The sequence below is a fragment of the Oryzias latipes genome, chromosome 13 (genome assembly GCF_002234675.1).
Source record: "Oryzias latipes chromosome 13, ASM223467v1".
Lineage (NCBI taxonomy): Eukaryota > Metazoa > Chordata > Actinopteri > Beloniformes > Adrianichthyidae > Oryzias > Oryzias latipes.
In genome coordinates, this window is record NC_019871.2 from 17,701,773 (window position 1) to 17,720,515 (window position 18,743).

Below are 18,743 nucleotides of genomic sequence, written 5' to 3' on the forward strand. Positions count from 1 at the left end.
CACCAGTGAAGATCACAAATCATTGAAGAAATAAGTTCAGCACACTGTCTTGTGGGGTTTAGATGACCTCACTCCCAATGTCAAAGTGCCTAGGATAGCACAAGGGATACTCAGGTTTGTTTTCTCTCCTTATCCTTCAAACACACAATTTAGTCTGATAATGGCCTAGTCAGTATTGAGCCTGTAGGGAAAGCTGTCAATTTAATTGAATTCAGGATTCTCTATTTTCCATGCTCACTAATTAATTCTGCCAGGATCCTCTGCTTGACAAAGAGACTAACATTTTAGCCTAAGTGTCTATGAATGTCACACTAAAAGTAACTGTGTGTATGTGTTTTTGTCCTTGTCCTTTCACAATATTTGTATGCTTGAACAACCTGTATCTGCCTGTTTGTGAATGTTAATGGCATGCCATTTGAAAAGAGAAGATAGTTGAGTTCAAATTCATGAGCAATCAGGATATTTTGGAATATTCTAGTTCAGGAAAAAAACCTTCATTTACTTAAAATGGAGTCAAAAATAAGAGTTGTGAAAGAAAAAAAACACAAAATATAACTGTTGTGCATTAGAAGCTTAAAACAAACAAAAATACAAGAATGTGATGACACTTATTGGTTTGTATTGAGTGTACTTGAAGCCTGTGCTAGTAAAACACCCGTAATGACCCTTTAACAGTTTAGCTCCAGTGCTTACATTCTTCAACTACCATTTATGGTAACCAGGACCAATGGGTAAAAAAGGGCTGGCCTACAGAACAACACTGAAGCACTTATCCTTGCAGCTCAGAGTAACACACCAGACAAGATCCAAGGTGTAGGCTGTGCAAAGAGCCGCCTGAAACAATCCAGCACATAACTGCAGGGTGTAAGATGCTGGCAGGGAAAGCATACATGGAGTGACACAACCAAGTGGCTGGAATAATTTACAGGAACATGTGTGCAGAATATGGACTGGAAACCCCAAAGTCAAAATGGGAAACCACCTAAAGTGGTAGAGAATGAGAGAGCAAAGAGCCTGTGGGACCTCCAGATCCAGACTGATAGGATGGTAATGGCGAACCAACCAGATATTGTAGTGGTGGATAAAGAACAGAGGAAAGCCGTTGTGGTGAATGTGGCAGTGCCAAGCGATGGGAACATCAGGAAGAAGGAACATGACAAACTGGAGAAATACCAGGGACTCAGAGAAGAACTGGAGAAAGCATGGAAAGTGAAGGTGACAGTGGTGCCTGTGGTAATTGGAGCACTCGGGGCAGTAACCCCCAAGCTGGAGGAGTGGCTACAACAGATCCCTGGAAAGACCTCAGACCTCTCAGTCCAGAAACGCGGTGCTAGGAACAGCTAAGATACTGCGCAGGACCCTCAAGCTCCCAGGCCTCTGGTAGAGGACCCGAGCTTGGAGGAGAAACCACCCGTGTAGGATTTTATACTTTTTAAACCCCGATACAGATTTTGGCCCCATTCTTTTTTTGATGACTTTGCCCACTGTGATGTCATTATTTTTTATAGGGGCTTATTCTCACTATGCCTGAAATTCATTTTCACGTAGTACTGGATGCATACACATTTTGGTGAGTTTTTGAGTATGTGATAGGAGCAAAATATTTACTTAAAGGTGCAGTAAGAAAGACGAACTGTGAAAAAAAGACGTTCTTATAGTCCAAGAATGCTGCAGGCCATAAATAGATTACTGTTGCATTGCACTGACAATTTCTTGCAGAAGTGAGATTAAGTAATTGGAAATAAATATGTTGTGAAAAGTAAAATGAAATAATTGTAAAGATACATTTAGTGGTGGATTTAAAAATGATAACAAAACAACATTAACATCACAGTTGCATAGATAATCTTTTGGTTCACCTTAGTTTGAACTTGTCTTGACATTGTTGTGTGATTGATGCTATTTCCAGAATGCCCAATGGATTTCCATGTGAGCTGAGGTATGACACAAAACCAAAGCCTTCTTAGAATATGCGTGATAAATTTTTACTTTAGATAAAATCAGATTGTATTTTGTCCAACACAAAAGTCCTTCAGCTCTCATCTGTTTGCTTAGTTGTTGGACAGGACAAGTAGAAGGAAAAAATAAAATAAAATCAGATAAATAGTTTATAATGCTTTAACAGGGGTCATACTTGTCTTGTGACACAAACCAAAGTGTGCTTTCTGAATTTAACCTATTTGCTCTGTCTTTGGAAGGCAGTCAGACAGTTGGATAGCCAGAGCTTTCCATCAGTCATTTTTCCTCCTCATGTCATTCTTACTGTTATTTTGACAGGAGATCTGCCAACCCGTGTCTTTATTCTAAACTCAACTCCAACATTCTATCTTTTCTGCCCTTTGTAATCCGATGGGGTTCTAAATAAATTAAGCTCTTCCACCACGATACACTGACAACATACAGGACACAATAATCTCTGTTGAGATTATCCCCCATTGTTTGCTAGAGTGATTAACAAGGAAACTGCACCGAAGAAAGAGATTAAGGTTATAAAGTCTGTTACATTTTTCATAAAAACACATACTACACACTGAAATTATTTTTGTATTGCACTCTTTATTTAGGAAGAGAAGCAGTAACTAAAAGTTTTTTTGTAGTGTCTGTTTTAAGTACATTAATAATTTTGCAAGTTTGTTGAAATTTTAAACAATTTTTTTTAACGACGCTGAGAAAAAATACGCAAAAAAAATAAAATTAAACTTTTGGAATCTTCTTAAATTTTGGATTCAAAACATTAATTTCTAGAAGTGGGCAGTAACTTACTATTTTTAGCAAGTCTGGCAATACGATACGTATCATGATATGTCACAATACGATATATCCAAAGACTGTAACCATCTGTACCCATTGCAGTTTATTGAAATAGACTTTGAAAACTTTGAATACTAATACACCTTTCATATGACTAAAATTGCTTTAAATTAATTCTATTTAATTAAAAGTGCATGAACGGGCCTTTATCACGCAAAATCAACTTATGTGAGCTGTTTTGTGCTAATTTTTGTATAAGAGTGTTACGGATATGACAGCATCATCAGTAAAAGTTTTTTTATTAATCCATATTTGCTTGTCAGTCCTTGGTTCACCTTAGTAGAAGCCAGACAATATGATCAATTCAGGAACTAATAAAAGTAAGGCAAACAGATTCAATAAAAATCCAATCAAATAGTCCATTCCAATTCAGTTGCAATAATCCAGTTCACCTCTGCTCTAACTAACTCATATCTAACTTACAGTCAGGACCATGAATATTTGGACAGAGACACTTTTTTTTCGTAGGTGAGGTAACAAGACAGAGATTGGACTGAAGCTGTCCCTTAAGTTGTTGATTTGTAGGCTTCTAATCAATTGTTACTGTCTTTAAAAAAGTTCTGTAAATGTTCTCATCCTAATCTGAGTTTTTGCATCCACGGGTTCAGTTCCTCCTTTTCTATAACTTTGACACTTAGAGTGCAGTCGACATACCTAAATTCATGGCTCCTGATCATCCAACCTGCTTTAACGGGGAACTCTCAAAAAGTGAAGTTTCAAGTGTGGTTTTCCCTAAAAGCTTTTGCATGAAACTTCACTTTTTGAGACAGCTTTGTTTTTTTTTGTTTTTTTTTGTTATTATATTTTAATGTGTTTAGGTCAGGGGTCTGTAACCTGAGGCTCCAAAGCCATTTGCAGCTAGTCGTTTATTCTCCTACTGTGGCTCCTTGGCTTTAAAGAAAAATGCTTTGAATATTCATGGATTTGTCACAAGTTTTTTTTTTGTTTGTTTGTTTGTTTGTTTTATTTGTTTAAATAACTGTGTTATGACCATTCTTGACACTACCCTAAATTAAGTACATCACATCTATTGACAGAACCGTTTATTAGAGTACGTTTAAATCACATAATCGTGTCTCCTGCTGCACAGCAGTGCCTAATTTCTGTTCAGAAGTTATTCTTCAATATTTGAATTGCATTAAAATGACTGCAAGCAGCAGGATCTTATTTGACAAAGTGTATTTGATTTAGAAAGAAATCTGTATGTGCTGCTGAAATCTGCCAGGATATGAGAAACAGATCCCAGAGAGCACACTGGTCAGAGTTAAAAAAAAAAAAAAAGTTTATTCAAGAGTCTCAAACTAATGAATCTGCTATGATGATTCCTTGATCCTGAAGAGGGCGTCACATGCACAGCGAGAGGAAGACAGGCTGGCAGTTCCAGATAAATCTGAGGTGCAGGAAGGGGGTGGCAATATCCATGATCCAAAATCAGAAACTGATTTCCAAAGCCAGGAAACTGACAAGCACTTGAAACCATAGACTGGCAGCTGGAGAGTCACTGGCAGCAGATGACTCTCTGGCAGAGGTCCTCTGGGAAGAGCCTGCTTAAAAAGGCAGTCACACAAGTGAGAGTAATTGTGCAGATTACCTGTTAGCTCCTCACAGGTGGAGACAAGAGGCAGTAGTATGACAAAAGCCCAATTGTTATATGTTGAAAATACAACACTTGTATAAAACGATTATTGTAAACATTTAAAAGCTACAGTTTAAAAAAATAAATAAAGTTATTGGTGGGAAATATGAGTTTGACAATATTCTGATCCAGATCTTAGCCAGCAAGGGATCAAATACTTACATGTACTTCCTCCACTGTATAAGTGTTCACTTTCCGCATGCCCATGGAAAAAAAGTGTGTATGAACATTTTTGCTGTAAGAGCTCATCAGCAGTTTATTGCATTGCTATTTTGTTCTGGCCACCTGTACAGGTTTGCCCTTTTTTTGCCAGTATCTAGCCATAATGGCAGTTGTGAGTAAGCCATTTGCTAACCACTAGTTATGATCTAAGCATTGTTTAAATTCAGAGATCATCAGTAATACAGCATCTCTACTGTGAGAGGTCGGATGTTTTTCTGTAAGGAAGGGAATTCTGTTGGGTTTATCATCTGTAGAAAATGAAAAGTTGAACTTGCAAAGGTGCTCACAAAATTTTTATTTTTCCAAAATCGAGGTACCAAACTACAACATGCCAGTGATTAAGAATTTCAAACCCTTAAATTTCATTTAAATTACTTTTATGCAGCTCAGCTTCTTTTCACAGTGATTGTTTTAATTTTGAATTCCTGTTTACAAGAGTAAAGGTGCATATTTACAGGTTTGAATAAAGAATCTTGATTATAATATTAAATGTGTGAACATTTTTTTTCAATCATTGTCAGAAGACTAGAATCTATAGGCAAAAATAAATTAACCCTAGGCCTTAGATAAGGTTGTTTAGTTTATTTTGTGGATTTGTTTTTTCATCCATTCATCCATCTTCTAAACCCGTTTTGTCCCTGTTGGGGGTCACAGGGCTGCCTATCCCGGCCACTCGGGATTTTAATCTGCAAAAAGGCCAGACTAATTTAGCGTTCATAAAATGTTAAGGGGATGGTGGTGAATCTGTCACTTAAAGTGATAAGGCTGTGGTTTTAATCCCAACTGGGCCCTCTCAGTGAGGAGTTTTGGATGGTATGTCTTTCTCTTGGAACTAGTTTCTTCCAAGAAATTGATTTTTTCCCTGCCTTCGCCCAGCAGCAGCCAGGACAGTCTCCGGCAACCACGTGACCCCGAATGGGATATGGCGGGTTAAGAAAATGGATAAATGAAAATTTTACTTGATTCTTTGTATCCACAAAAACTGGAGTCTGTTCAAACAAAATATGTTCAGAGTAAATACATTAATAACAGTGACGTGCGGTGAGGTTAATGGCTGGTGAGGCACTGACGTCATCAGTCAGATTTACAAACATATGAACCATACTGAGTAACTTATTCACCATTTAATTGACAACAGTTAACGTGTTTTGTTTAAAATATCATTTCAACGTGTTTTTTTTCATATACAAACTGCAGCATAGAAAAAAGCACAAACGTTATTATCCTCTTACCTTTACTTGTAAATAAAGTCCATACGCCGCTCCTTCTGAAGAAAATGACTTGCCGCTTGCTATCACTTCTTCTAGTATTTTTTAGCGTCATAATCTCAGGGCTCACCGGCGCCCCCTAACATGAGGCACGAGAATGTCTGGCCTCACCCAGCGGCTTTTTTGCCGGCGTTTAGCGCTCAGCACAAGAAACACGTACCTCACATACAGTTATTTATAAAAACAAACACTGTACATCATATACATCTGCTAAATTATATAAACTCAGCTCATACAGTACAAGTGATTGAACCGACATACAGAGAGACAGCAGTACCGTCTGACTGCATAGGTATTGCGCAATCCAAGGTGAGGCTCAGCGGGCTGGTGCCTCATCGCACGTCACTTAGTATCTGAATGGCAAATGTGGAAATTCAGCTATTTTAAAAAGAAAAAACACCCAAAAATGGTACATTTAAATGGAAAATGACTGCAATGCACAAATTACTGATTAAATATAATAATTGAATTTATTTTTTCTCTTTTCTTCCCATAATGACAGGTGAGGCACAGCCTCACCTGCCTCTCCTGACTGCACGTCACTGATTAATAAAATGGTTTATTTCCTAAAGAATAAAATTGGGCTTTTTGGTTCCAACTAGCCTTTGGTCAGTGAGAAACGGGTCCAAATGATTTCTTTAGTATTAAGGTGACGAATCCCTGGTCCAAACTGTTCATGTCAGTGTCCAAGGATATCTGAAGAGGATCTAACTGTGACCCTATAATGAATAATGAAGTAGTTGAACAAAAAATGGATGGATGAATATTCTATAATGGAAAAGTATATTAGCTCGTGCTGGTTTGCGGCGCCTTCCGTCTGTGAAACCAGGGTTCGACTCCGGGCTGCTCCGTGTTCCCTTCTCTACTTCTGTGCTGGTCCCAAGCCTGGTTTCTCTGAGAGGGTTGCGTCAGGAAGGGCATCCGGCGTAAAACATTGCCAAGTTTACCATGCGACTTGTTCGCTGTGGCGACCCCTGATGGAAAAAGCCAAAAGAGAAACAACATATTATGTGAACCTATGAGCACATTACAAAGAGAACAAGGAAATTCTTGTTAAAAAAGAACAATAAATGTGTGTGGTGCAATGTTTTTCTAGTTTAAATGCTTTTGTGCGGTGTCGTAAACCAGCCTAAACAACCTTGCTTAAAAGCCTAAACAGGAATTTTCAGTTTATTTCAGCTTAAGGACAGATGCGCAATGACATCCTCATCCTCCAGGTTTTTTTCCCCATCAAGTAACAAATGATCATGTCCCCCCTCTCTTTGTCTGACACCAAAAAAATATGTTTTTTTAGCAGCACACAAAGTGCATATCAGTCACTATGTACCTGTGGATACATTTCCTTTGTGAGTAATGTATTGTACATTTTCCTGTTTGCCCTTAATAAGGATAATGACATGTATTATCATCATATTGATATCACTGGGCTCTTGGAGCTACCCATAGTGAAATGTGCTCAGAAGTTGTTAAATAAGGCTGCTGGTATCTTTGAAATAATAAGGAATGTAGCCAGATCGGTTGGTTCCTGTCTTTGCACAAAACCTGCATGTTGTTTGAGGTTTTGTTATTGTAATTTAGGCTAGAAATAGCCATGTGTCCATCTTTGTTAAAATATCCACATGCTAAACTTTACCTCTAATGAATTCCTCTGTATATTGTTGTCGCTGTTAAACTTTTATGGCGGCTTTGTCATTTGTGACAGCCTTTAAACCACAGTGTATCAATTATTTACTGAACAGGATGGGGGGATTGTGGGGTGGGGAGGGTTTCTGTTGTCGTGCCATTTTAAGTATAAACCTGGCTGCATTCTATTTCTGTTAAATGCTGTTGCTGTCAAGCACAGGCATTTTTATTGTTTGGCTTTTTGATACAAGGACTTTTTTTATCATTTCAATGGCTTCCTTGGATGAAAATTAATAGACTTGTTAGAAGAAATGTTTCTTTGACATTTACACATCAGGCAATATACCGGTATGCATATTATTTTTATTTTTTTTCCCTCTTGCTGGATAAAATGCTAATATGAAAGCTAGGCTGTGCTTATTTTTTCTTTTAATTCAAAGTTTGTCAAGGTAAACCCCTAAAGCCTCTCTATCCACTTGAAGCATTTCCAGCGTGCTTCTCACACATTACCTAGAAACCAGGGATGCAAGGATCATGGCTGAACCGGGATCCAAATGGATCAGCTCCCCCCGCTCGCCCCCACCTACGTGCATAATTTAAATCAAAATTTAAAACTGTATTGCTGTGTTCACACAAAATATGATTGGTGAGTTAAATTTGCGCCCGCCGCCTTTATGGTCACATCTTTGCAAGATTAAGTGTTTCCACACATTGGACTGTCATGGTGGCTTGATCATTTTTTGCTGCCATCACGTGTGTTGTTTGCTGTGATGGTATTTGGTTGTTTTTAGGTTATAGTAAAATGAGCCAACCATGTCTCAATTATGAATACGCAATTTTTAGGAAAAAAATTATCATACCGTTTTTAGTTTGTTTACCAGAAATTTGCCTCTGAGTTTGGGCAGGACTGTTCGCACGGAAGTAAGCCTGAGATTATTTTCCATCCTCCATTTGTTTACAATCTCTACTCTTATTTTACAGCCTCTTACAACCCAAGCTAACTAAAGCAGAGCAACAAAAACGACAAGCAATATTGGAGCTATCCAAATATATTGGATATATGGATACAACCTCAGATGAGGAAATAAAGACATTAATGTATCCATTTGTCTGAAGGTGATGCATCAGAATGAAGTGAAATGGGGAGCTTGTCTTTTGCTAAAAACAACAAAGATCGTCTTTGGCTCTGGATACTTGGATACATAGTATGAAAAAGCAACATTTTAAATTTTTCTTAATACTTAAATTAACATAAAACTATGAGACTATTTTTAGGTACTTTGGATTTGTAAAGCACACTACAGCCCTGTGGGGGCCACTGCAGATGATGTAGATTTAGGCTTGAACACTGTAGCACCGCCACAACCTACAGCTCTAGTTTTCCCCAAGCGTAACTTTGGTAAGAACAGACGCTGACTCTGCACAGGCTGTTATCGTGGAAGACCATGGCTGGAATATGCAGCATAGCTTGACGCATGCTTTTGTTTCCCGTGTCGTAAATTTGGGGGGAACAATGACAGGGATTTGGTTTTTACCAAACAAGGATTTAATAATTGGAAAGAAGACAAGGGACTCTCGAAGCATGCATCAAGTCAATGCCACATAAAAAATGCAATAACCTGGTCTAAAAATGCCCCAAAGACAGGGCACAGGGGAAACCATTAGTAATCAATTAAGCCCACTCAAGTTGAAAAAAAAAAAGAATTATATAAAAACAATTGAAGTAGGTCAGTTCCTTGCACTAAATAAACTTCCCAGAAAGACTTTACCCAGAAAGAATGCTGTTAACACAGACATGTATGGAAAACTGCATAATAGAACGACTGACAACAAATAAGTCTATTTCAGGTGCCTATATAGTGTATGATAAACATTTCAGGGAGAATATATTTATTGTGCTGCTCTTTTCCAAGTAAATAATACAGCGGTGTATATTCCTGTTAATATACTTAGTCTATCATAGGTCTTCAGTGTAAGCGACGCAAGGGATGTAATAGTGGACAAGAGTCCATGCGTGATGCAGAAGGAGTGTATGATTACAAAGAAAAAAAGTCCCTGATCCAGCCATCAGTGGGACCTTATATCTTATTCAGCTCCTTAGGGAAAATGCAAGGTAAAGGGGCAGATCACCGCTTCAGAAAGGGCAACATGACAGTGCCCTCAGATCGGCAAGGACTTCCACAGGAAGTCCACATAGAATAATTAACTGGAGGCACGTATTTCCATTGTTAAAGTACCAGGCATGTCCCCTCAGCCTCGGAGAAGTTTTAAAGTTGCTCATCTATTATTTGTAAGATTAATCAGTTTAAGAATATATTTTTAAACTGCACCACTAAATGTCATACCACAAGTCTTTTCACCCCTTTTCGGTTTAAGAGCATATTGTCACTTTTTTTTCAATTGGGATGGATATGTGGCATGTGTGCACAAGTGGGACTTTGCTGTCAAACCTTTGCCCTCAGCTTCTCTTGACTTCCTGTACTGGAGAAATAATTGGCATCTTAAATAATTTAAGAACACCCTGGCCACATTAACATAAATCTCCTCTTGACGTCTTGCGTAGATCAACAGTCATTGTCCAATTCTTTGGATGTGACTTCATGGCTGCATCAGTTTTGTGTGTGTATGTGTGTGTGTGTAGGGGGGGGGGTTGTTTTGGCTGCCCAGGGGCTGATTGATGGGCAGTATTTGCAAACAAAACGTCTTCCTGTCATTCAAACTAGTTAAATGCAGACAGCATGGAAATGTCAGACTCTGACACACACAGATGTGAGAATACATGTCCTCACTGGGCAGGAAAATGTCAGCCCCACTCAAAGCAAGCACACTCAGAACTCTACAATGCAGCGCCCCTCGTCACTCTGCTGTTGGAACAAGTGCCTCTAATGAACCTGTCACTGTTATAGCATAATACAAGACAATTATCAAATGCTAACGATGCAGAGGTTTTGGGGACAGGGTAGTAAGCATCTCCTTATGCTATATGTGACAACAAACACAGATGTGTATCCCACTGAAGATTTACCTATGCCACACTGCATTAAACTACTTAGAATAAGTTAGGCTTATTGATTTGTTTCATTGGAGTATTGCAAGTATTAGAAATAATGGAGTATTAGAATAAAACATAACAAAAACACAAATATATCAAACCTATTTCAGATATTAAGTCATACACTGATTTAAAATCAAGAAAATAAATACAGAGATGAAATAAGATGATGCCATTTTCTTGACAGTGCTTTTACAATTAATCAAAAATATGCAATTATACATACAGTACACACACATGTCACAAGGATATCACTAAATCTAACTGTCAAAAACAGGATGGTGGGCCATTACTGCATTGTCCTGGTCACATGGTTGCAAATGGTTTGTCTGAAAATCCTAGTACCCCTCACATCAGGGAAACGGGCCTACAGCTGTGCAGCATTTGCAAAACGTTGTTTGAGTGCAGATGTCCTTAGGTACTGGTCATTGTTAAGGTTTGTCACTGGTGAAGCTCAACTCCTGGGTCTGTCACAAACTCTGCCAGTAGATCCGTATTTTGATGCAAGTCTGCTGATGAGACATTGAGACAGACCTAGTTGACCTGCAACATCTGACTGCTTACTACCAACCTAAAGACTTGTTATGGCCAAGTGGCACTGCTTGTTTGTCAAGCAATGTTGTCGGTTTATGGGTGTTTGAATGATGAACTTGGAACGACCTACCGGGAAAATCAGGCTTTTTTATACCCACAGAATGTTAAAATTGATGCCACATCGAAAATAGTTTTCCTATATAATTTTTTGGTTTTTGCCCCAATAAGTAAGGCGTACTGTACACGATGAGACCATTATGTGGAGACTGCAAAATGAGGTGTGCCTATCACCCTAATAAAATTGCACCCCTTTCCTAAAAGTCTGTTGAGACAAACGTTTTGAATAAATGACATCCACAACATCCCTAATTTATTGTTGTGCAATTCACAAAGGCACCGGGCAGTAAATCACATTCACATGTTTGATTAAAAAAATTGCACAATGTGTATGTGAAAAGATGGTTACAAATCAAGAAAACTCTATCACAAACAACATACCTTGTAAAAAACAAATCATTAATGGAAGTGGCTTTTTATTTGATGTTTAGGAGTCAAAATGCTTGTGAGGTAGCATTGAAATTATTAGCATTCGTCTGTGTGTAAAAGGCATTGCTCATTAAGTAAAGACAACTTACTTGCAAGTCAAACCACTCCGGGCTGTAGTGTTAGCTGCGTCTGGCTTTGGTGAATGCCATGGTGGGCTCTCATGTTAAAAAACCCCAAGTTTTTTTTTTTTTTTTTAACAAATGGGTCTTTAAAACCTTGTAGGACGTTTGGCTCAGTAATTTAAGTAGAAATGAACGAAACAGCAGTAAACCACTTTGAGGAATTAAAAAAAAAGTTATTGTTTCTTTATCTCACTGTCAGAAAAGGATTCAACAAGGTGAATCCCAAGAAGTGGAGACACAGTATTAGAAATGTAATATGCCTTGTGTGACTGCGCTGCAGCTAAGGAATGTGACTATGAAGAGACAATGATTGGTGCAGTGGATATCTTGCAAAGTCTATTTAATAGTGGGTGAATACTGAAGAAACTGTGACAAGGTTGTTTAGAGGAAGAAGCTGAGAGGATTTGCTAGAGGTTGAAGGGTTCCAGGGGGAGATCTAGCCTGGGGCTAGGAGCAAAGCAGAAGGTGATGAGTTTTGGACAAGGAAAAATCCACAAGAAGGTCACGAGAGAACAAGAATGAAAAAAAAACATGAAGCAATAGTAATTAGCAAAGATTTAGGGCATAAAAATGCAATGATTTGCTGGCAGAGTCAGGTAGTGGAACAGCTGTGTAAAAGGGCAGGGGAAAAGCTGACAAGAATGAGCTTAATTGCAGGATGAGAGGGAGCCAGAGGGGGAAGAAAAGGAACTGGAAGTGGACTTGCACTGCCGTGAAAAATTGTATTTTCTAGTGGTTAATCTGTTGTGATGCACAAGTTACTGAAAATTTAATGAGTTTAATATTACGAAAATTGCCATATACTAAGTTGCAGTAAAAAGGAAAATGTTTCCGTAATGCATTACTTTGGTGTATTACTACCAGTACAAGAACTGTCAATGTTGTTGTTCACCTTTCAGCATCCTTTCAGAGATCTCCACAGGGAATCAGCTTTTACTGATGTGCACAGTTTTGGCAGAGACACATATGGTGTCAAAATAGAGCCTAAAGTATTGCGCATCAAAACAGTAAAACCGCGCATCAAAACCCCAAATCTGCGAATCAAAATGCATAAATTGAGAACCAAAACCCACAATTTGCAACCAAAAGCCTTTCCCCAAAGCACAATCCTATTTCTCAGCTGCCGATTTGTTTTCTCGCCATTCTGAAATCCTGTTTTTGAGTTGCAGTTTTATTTTGAAACTGTCTTTTTGAGTTGCGCTTTTATTTTTTGAGTTGCGCTTTTATTTTTTGCGGTTTTGATTCTAAAACCTGTCGACACGTAAAAACAGCGACATGTCAGTCAATGGGAGGGGAGGCGGGACATCCCTGATATCCAGAAGCTCATTGGCTACCGAATAAGACCGAGTCTTACGTCAACAGACCAGTTTAGAATGTGCCGGTAAGTTTCTCATGTTTTTCATATCTTTTACTATATTAAAAGATCAAAATTGTACTTTATTTAACCAGAGGACCCCAGCACATTCAGATGAGGAGCTCCACCAGTAGCTGCTAGTGAAAAAGATGTTAGAAAGTTAGATGTTGCATGACAAACTATCAGCATTGTTCTCCTGTGTTAGCATGCTAGCTAGCTCAATGCTAGCGGGGTATCCAGCTCTTCTCATGACTTTTGTGGATTAAACAAAGTACATTTTTTACCACAGTGTCAGGATCAGTCATGTCAACCTGGGAATAATTGCCCGTGGATTGTCACTAGGGTTAATCAAATAGTTTTTTAAGAAGTACATTCATGTATATATAAGGTTTTTCAATATTTCCTTAGGGATTACACAGATGGATTGAACAAAAGCAACATATTGCTGCAAGAAAGTGACACCTTTCCTAGTTTGGGATCAAGTTAATCCCTATTTAAAATAAATAAATAAAAGAAACACAATTTTTATTTGAAGTACCAGAGCAAATTTCCCACAGGTGGGATCAATAAAGTTTTTCTGATTCTGAACTGTATTCCAAAATAATTTTCTCAACCTTAAAGATTGCAGGTTAACACAGGAAGTTACCTTTCACAATATGCAGTTACTGAGTAGCAATTAAGGTGTGTGTGTGTGTGTGTATATATATATAAATATATACACACACACACACTCATTTTAACTGTCTTAAATACATTTTTCTTTGTGTGCAGGATGCTGTGGACATTGGACGACAGACTAACTTAAACCAGGCAGAGCAGGAAACTGTTGGAGTTGTTCCCTCTGTGGCTTGTCCTCTCTCCTCTCAGACCTGTTCAACCCTTGTGGGACATCAGAAAACCATGGCCAAGACATTAACATTTATGTACTGATCTATGCATGTCATCACAGCAGGATGTAACAAAAACTAACAATGTGAACAGATCTCATCTGCCTTACAAAATACTGCCCCCCTTAAGAAAATAAATGGCTAATAATCACCACTGGTATTTTGTAAAGCTTCATTTTTTAATGTTTGACCATTGAATGTGTTTTGTACAAAAGACTGATGGTTTTGCAAAGATCTCTGAAACACAGAGTCAAGTGCATTAGATTCTGTGAAATTCTGAACCACAATTCAGAGAAATTAAAATAACTGTTTTTAAAACTCCTTAAAAGACTTGAGGTGGAAAAGTCACTGTTTTCGTACAGGCACTAAGAAATGGGAAGCAGACAGTGTGGTCAAAATGGACAACTATTTTAAAGGCTTCTCTTTCAGTTGACAGGAGATGTCTGTGAGCCTGCTGGACAGCCTTTGCATCACACTGGGACGTCTTTGGGGCCTGCATCTGGAAAGAAACAAAAACAGCAAAGTTAATTAACCAAAAAAAGAAGAGAAAAATTAAGATTAAATTTTTTTTCATTACCTTAAAGAAGTTGTAGACATCCACGTCGTAGCTGCCTCAGTATTCCTGCCTTTTTTGTTATGGTATGCATAACAACGGCCCTTATAGAAAACAACAGACATACAGCAATAGTCAATTTTAAAACCACCACCCAATTAAATATACTAATAATTCTATTGATGTCTAATACTGGAATAATTTTAAGTGGAATAAAACACGTTTTTGCTGGTCTGCTACAATTTACTCTGCTCTGGTTCACTCGAATACCGGACTTCTGCCAGTCTGCATAGTGCAGACGCATACATTTTGAATAATATGGCACAGCAATATTGTTTCTCTGTTCAATAATTCCCTCTGTCTGTTACAAACCCTGAAAAATATTGAGAAACCTTATAGGTTATAACATATTTGATTAACCCTAGTGACAATTCACGGACAATTATCCCAGGTTTACATGACTGATCCTGACACTGTGGTAAAAAAATGTACTTTGCTTAATCCACAAAAGTCATGAGAAGAGCTGGATACCCCGCTAGCATTGAGCTAGCTAGCATGCTAAAACAGGAGAACAATGGTGATAGTTTTTCATGCAACATCTAACTTTCTAACATCTTTTTTCACTAGCAGCTACTGGTGGAGCTCCTCATCTGAATGTGCTGGCGTCCTCTGGTTAAATAAAGTACAATTTTGATCTTTTAATATAGTAAAAGATATGAAAAACATGAGAAACTTACCGGCACATTCTAAACTGGTCTGTTGACGTAAGACTCGGTCTTATTCGGTAGCCAATGAGCTTCTGGATATCAGGGATGTCCCGCCTCCCCTCCCATTGACTGACATGTCGCTGTTTTTACGTGTCGACAGGTTTTAGAATCAAAACCGCAAAAAATAAAAGCGCAACTCAAAAAATAAAAGCGCAACTCAAAAAGACAGTTTCAAAATAAAACTGCAACTCAAAAACAGGATTTCAGAATGGCGAGAAAACAAATCGGCAGCTGAGAAATAGGATTGTGCTTTGGGGAAAGGCTTTTGGTTGCAAATTGTGGGTTTTGGTTCTCAATTTATGCATTTTGATTCGCAGATTTGGGGTTTTGATGCGCGGTTTTACTGTTTTGATGCGCAATACTTTAGGCTCTATTTTGACACCATAGACACAAGCCTGTATTTTATTTGGGCTGGGCACAACACAGGAGGATCCAGACTTGGGCCCCCTTGTGGCTATATAGTTAGGTAGTAGCGCAAAGGGTCTTGCCTAAGGTCTGTATGAGGCTCATTGTGCGCCATGGGAAGCAAATCATGGTTTTCTGGTCACCAGTCGTACTGTACAACCAGCTAACTGAGCCATACAACCGGTAGTACCATCCAGCCACTAAAAACTGTCATTAATAACCACTACAATTCCTCCTTATGTATTCTTTCTTGGGGGCCTAATGGAGAAATGTCAGAGACAGCCATATCTTTGTGAAACACATAATTGAAATCCTGCTGTTTACTTGGTACTTCTTAAAACTAAGTTAGCTTTATTCTTTATTAAAATTGAAAAAAGAAATTGTTAACCTCCTCCACCACCACTTCTCTCTGTCTTGCATCTGTATGTTCTTTCAGTATCTTCAGTTTCACCCCTTCTGGATTAGAGTTTTTATTCTGATGATAGCTTAGGGCTTGAAAGCTCAATTTACTGCTCCCACTTGGCCATAACTTTCCTGTTGACATGGATACTCATTGTATTAGATATTAAAATGTGGCAGAATTATCAGCATAAGCACTTTGAACACCACAGCATCTGTCAATTGAGGACATTTATTTTCTTTGATAGTATTATTTAAAAAAGAAATGATGAACTCTGTGAAAACACAGAGCTATGACAGAGTTGAAAGAACAAAAGTACAAAAAAAGACAATATTGTACATACAGTAACAGTGCTATCCAATGTAAAAAAATAATAAAACAAATCACAATGATGCCAATTAAAATCAATTAATTAACGCTTTTCAAACGGTTGGCACTTTTGAAGAGGATGCTATACATCACTACCAAAGCAAAGTCCCTGATTGGTCAAAGTTTGACTGGTTTAACTGTTGTCGCTTGTTTTGTATGTTGAGTAAAAATAAATAAATAAAAGTCTTGAAAACGTGCATAGCGACACAGAAATGCGCATGTATGAGCTTTTACATAGATTTTCCATTAAGAGTGGTCACTCGCAACTTCTAATACTTACATAATTAAAGAAAAATGGAAATTAAAATTTTATACAATATTTGAAAAGAACCAATGGGATCAATTGTGTGAAGAAAAAAAAGTGTACAAGTGAAAGTGTTACTAGCTAGCAATGGAGAGAATTTAATTAGAAATACAAAATGAGACATTGCTACACACAAATGGCTATCTCTAAATTTTTAGAACAACTGTTATTATCACCGTGCTGGCAGCAATGTGGAAAAATAGGAGCTGGATCAGACAGAGCAACTTCAGGCTGAGCAGTAGAGCTGATTAATGACTTACATTCTGGCAGAGAGGTGGTGGTGAGCAGAACATTACAAAGGCAGTTGCACGGGTGAAAAGCATGAGGTTGATTGCAGGAGCAGGATCCTGACACCAGTGTTCCTACAAAGGTGGAGAGAGAAGATTTGGAAGACTTGAAAAGAATGCTGCCCATAAATGGACGATCAAATGGACATATAGATTTCTGAGACATTCTTTTACACATCAATAAAAACTTTGTTTTTTTACTAACATGGGACTTCACAGTGGAAGAGTGGTTAGCACTCTTGCGTCACTGCAAGAAGGCCTAGGTTCAAATACTGGCTGGGACCTTACTGTGTGGAATTTTCATGTTCATGTTTGTTTTTTTTCCTGGGGATTCTAGGGTTCCTCCCACAGTCTAAAGAAATGTTTTATAGGATAATTGATGACTAAATTGTCGCTTGGTGTGAATATATGTTATGTGAGTAACTTTATTTTAGAGATCTTCTGGATGTAAGTTCTTATTTGAATGGACCTAATTACTAGAAAAAAACAAAAAAGACTATGACGACCTTTGTTATATTTTTTAGGGGATTAGGATAATAATGTAAGCAAAATATAAAATGCAAATGGGGTCTGTTTCTGTAAATGATAGTTTGTGGGGGAGCGCTCAAATGTCTCATTTTGGTTTAACCCTGTAACAGCAGAGCATTGGCTCCAGTGTGGACATTCTTTGGACTACTGAAACTCCTCAACTGTTTACACAATTAACAGAACTCTGGCAGATTCTGAAGTGGAGAAAAGCAGCTAACTGCTAAGTTAAACTGAGGTTGGCCCTGCGAAGAGACCAGCCTTCCCTGTTCTTCACTAGCTTTTGTCAACATATACAGAAAAATACACAAATTATTATCCTGACATCCCATCATTGTGTTTAAAATCTAGTTGTATACTAAAGGGTGTCAGTCTCCATTGAAAACTGTGAAAACATTATGAGGTGAAGATGGCCATGGATGATTTCTAGCATAAAGGGAACACATAAATGAACCTAGAGGGAAAAGGGAGTTGGATAACATACAATGGTTATATGTGGCAGTTTGACATTCCCCCCGTTATTCCTTAAACACCCAGGGGAAATAAAGTTAAAAAGAGATAGCACAGAAAATGGAATTGCTTACTTTTACTGATTTTTCTTTTTTTTTTGCCTGAATCCATCAAAGAAGCTAAGGTAAAATTGGATCTGCACTATTTACCCAGTAAAAGGCAGAAGGAGAGGGTAACAATAGAAAGAATGATAACTTTTCAATCAAAGGTAAATGGTTTGGCAATTGAGAGGAATGGATGTGTAAAGGGTCTGTCACATCAAAGACTAATGAATTCAAGCTCTGTGGGGAAATAAGACTGATGAGGTGACTGTTGTGCCTTGGGCTGTACTACTGAAAAATATTCAATGACAGTAAATGCATCACTGATACAGCTTTCATTTTTAAACATTTGGCATAATATTGACACCTTTAGACCCAAGTCAGTTTTGTTTAGTCAAACCTCGCTGCTTTGATTGTATCAATGTAAAATAAAAAGAATCAATAAACAAAGAAGCTGAAAACTTCCATCCATCCACCCATTTTCTTAACCCTTGTGCTATCTTAGATGACCCCACCCTTACATTGAC

At 38.0% G+C, this 18,743-nt stretch overlaps 1 protein-coding gene and 1 long non-coding RNA gene across 5 annotated transcripts in view; one reads left to right on the forward strand and one right to left on the reverse strand.

The window, feature by feature from the left end:
- LOC101174935 (leucine-rich repeat and fibronectin type III domain-containing protein 1-like protein) overlaps positions 1 to 18,743 on the forward strand; it is a 79,217-nt gene that overhangs the window by 43,877 nt on the left and 16,597 nt on the right. The gene's annotated exons all lie outside the window — the stretch shown is intronic.
- On the reverse strand, positions 14,214 to 15,385 carry LOC111948436. Of its 2 annotated transcripts, XR_002874444.1 has the most exons (3): positions 15,346 to 15,385; positions 14,633 to 14,712; positions 14,214 to 14,554 (listed from the first exon to the last, which is right to left on the reverse strand). It is a non-coding gene; the product is annotated as an uncharacterized LOC111948436 (long non-coding RNA). The 2 variants fall into 2 exon arrangements; XR_002874443.1 differs by lacking the exon at positions 15,346 to 15,385 and having other exon boundaries at positions 14,633 to 15,173.